Source organism: Squalius cephalus (assembly GCF_949319135.1).
Source record: "Squalius cephalus genome assembly, chromosome: 14".
NCBI classification, from domain to species: Eukaryota; Metazoa; Chordata; class Actinopteri; order Cypriniformes; family Leuciscidae; genus Squalius; species Squalius cephalus.
Window position 1 is genome coordinate 13,719,227 of NC_137135.1, and position 3,279 is coordinate 13,722,505.

Genomic DNA, 3,279 nt, shown 5'->3' on the forward strand with positions numbered 1-3,279 from the left:
CTACAACAAATGCTTTCATTTTCTCATAATATACATTGTATATTATGTAGTCTCTTTAAATCCCTCCTTTCCACTGCCTGCTCTGCTCTGATTGGCCAGGCGGCCCAGTCTGTTGTGATTGGCCGACCGCTTACAGCGCCTGTCGGAAGCTAAACACCCATTACCATAACTGAACTTCAGCTCCGGAGGCTTCCTCAGTCCTCAGCGATTACACACAGTAAAGAAGTGTAAACCTCCTTTAGACCTCATGGAGATATTAGACGCAATCGTCAAAAGGTTATACTGCTGTTGTATCGCTGTGGTAATTTTAACCAGACTCTTCACATCCTCATCCTTTGAAAGGGTTTACAAAGAGAATTTGTCTTGCAGAGCAGAAAACAGCGCCTTCTCGACATATACAACACGAACCAGCTACAGCGTTTGAGGGCGGGTCAAGTTGTTTGCGGGCGGACAACATAAAACATAGGTGGGCATTAGGCAAATGTGTTACCCAGTAACGTGTAGCCGTCATGGAAGTAAGATTCGAATTCCTGACGACTCGTTTAGGCGGTTCAGAGTCGTTTTTTTCTTTTGAGAAAAAAACAACTTTATTTATTGCATGCTCTTTCGTCTTCATAACTTTGCAGAAAGCTGCATTACACATTGCATGAAAGTGAATATTCGAAAAAGCATAATAGGGGGCACTTTAAATATGGTCTGAAAATCTACAGAGAGGTTTGGAAATTTGAGTCTGGAAAAGTATGGAATTTTGAAAAGGAAACTGTGTAGGAACCCTGAATCTAGGGCGCCCCCCACCTTCCAGCTTCATGAGGTCCCCTGTGGGTCCCTAATGCTAAACGCCCCAGTTCTAAACTATAAGAACAACAAAGATAAAAGATAAAACAAGACCAGCGAATATGAAGAGGTTAAGAGGACCTAAAATATAATAAGATGGCATTCAATTTACAATCAACTTAACAGTATAACAAGTGCTTAGACACAAAAACAAATTAAAGAGAAGTAAAAAATAAACCATATCTTCTCAGTCTAAAAAAAATAACCTTCTAAACAGCAAATCAGCAAGGGATACAAGATTATCACAAGGATATTGGGAAAATATTATTTAAATTGTATTTATCAACTAAGTCCCAAAATCCCATCTTTTTTTTTTTTTTTTTACTTGTTGACAGGGCTTTAAGATGTTGTACCAGTTATTTCCCTCATGAAGAGATGAAGCTCAATCTCAGTGACGTCACACTGACACACGCGTTCTGAATCTTCAGCTGCAGTCACGGTTTCAATTCCAAATGTCATTATTTGCATAACTAGGCCATTTTTTATTTATGATGTTCCATTCTAACCTTTAAAACTTTGCATTTGTGTGAACTGTTGTTTAAACTAATGTTCAATGTTTTTAGAAGTGAAACTACAACCACACTTTATAATAAATAGCCCATATCATCAGCTCAAAATGGTACATTTGTATTTTAGTCCAGGTGGTATGTGAAAATGATGTTCACTTTTTCATAAAAGCATGAAACTTGGTACACTTGTACAGTTTGCGGCCCTGCGCATTTTCAGAGATGGAGCCATCGCAAAAACGCGTTGTGGCGGCCATTTTACTTTCCGCCATAACCAAATTTTGTATTTTATATCATATCTCCCGAACCAAACATGATAACACGGAAAATGTGATGTCTACCCCTATGTTTTGATGGTGAAGGATTACAATGATACCATATACAGCAACAATAAACCGTTCAGGTGAATAGTTAATGGTTAATTCAGTGACATTGTGAGAAGGATTACAATGAAATCACAGTATCTGAGAAGATGCAAAATGAAATTAAGCATATTTCATGTACTCACAACAATCACAAGCAGCAAAACAATGCTACAATGAAGGGAGATTGAGGAGCAGTTGTTCTGATGCAAAAGCAGGATTGCCTCTGTCGCTGGACTGTGCTGGACCAGAAGCGTCTCGTCTAATTAATGAGTTTGAAAATGCCATGGAGTTCAGCAATAAGGGTGTCTCTGAAAACAAACATCAAGAAGAATAGGCCAAAAATGTCCAGCTGAAATTCAAAAGTCATGTGAGTGCATTGCTTGAGGTGATTGAGGAAATGGGAACCCCTTCGCAGAGGACAGCAACAACCTTCTGAAGCTGGACTCAAGAGAATTAGCAGATCAAGCTGTTCGGGTTGCAGAGAGGATGGGCCAAAAGCAGTACAAACTCTTTGTTACAGAGATGCAGGGCATGAAACCCATCACCACCCCTTTGAAAAGGAACAATCTCTCTCGTATTAAAACAGCTCCAACAAGAGGACAGTCCAAGACAAAACTCACTGAAAAATGACTGTTTTCCACACTCTACATCACCTGTCAGACCCATGATGAGAAAACTTCTTCAAACACGAAAATCAGGCCTACCTTCCATCACTCTCTCATGGTGGACTAAGCTCTGGAAACAAGGCTGATCTGTTAAGTTGCCTAGAAAACAGTATAAGCAGTGACTAGGGCTCCAGACAAAAAAAATAATAATTAAGGGGCCATTGGCCCAAAGTGTCCCTTTTATGGTTTTTCAAATATTCCCCTTCCTGAGGTGTGTAATAGCTGTTTGTGAACGTAAACATTCTGCAAAGTTGTAAAGTTGAAAGTGCACGATTAATTAAGTTAATGTCTCAGAGAAATGCTCAGTAACTGACTCCACGGAGTCACCAAAGAGGCCGGAGGGAGTGATTGGAGCCTTTCTTTTTTTCCATCCATATGAGCCCTGAAATTGCACGGCTTGGACTGCAAGCTGAGATCCACGCCCAGAGATGAAAGGACGGGCTCCTCGACGGGGGGCATTGCGTACAGAGCCGTGGGCTTCCGCCTCATCCACGTGGGAGAAGATGGCCTGGATGGCAGCGTGGACGCATGCCGATTGGGGTGCAGGCCACAACTTGACACACAAACAAGTTACAAAGTAATGCAAAGTGCGTAACATTTCAAATAGAATCAGTCTTTAAGTGCATCTTTAAATTAATACTATGCTATATATTAAAAGAGAAAAATGACTGTCTCCTTTGTTTGGTCAATAAAATGTTCAGTAATTTCAGTGACTCAGTTGTCCAGCTTGTCAGTCACACACACTTCTGGTAATTGTTTTACACTTCTAGTTGTGTTTATGATTTAAATGCACAATTTTCAGATTTTTCCTACAAAACTTTACAGAAGCACAAGTCAAAAGTTATTTGTTAAACACTGATTACAGCTAAAGTTTCCCTCGTGCGTCAAGAAAATCTCAAGGTAAACCGA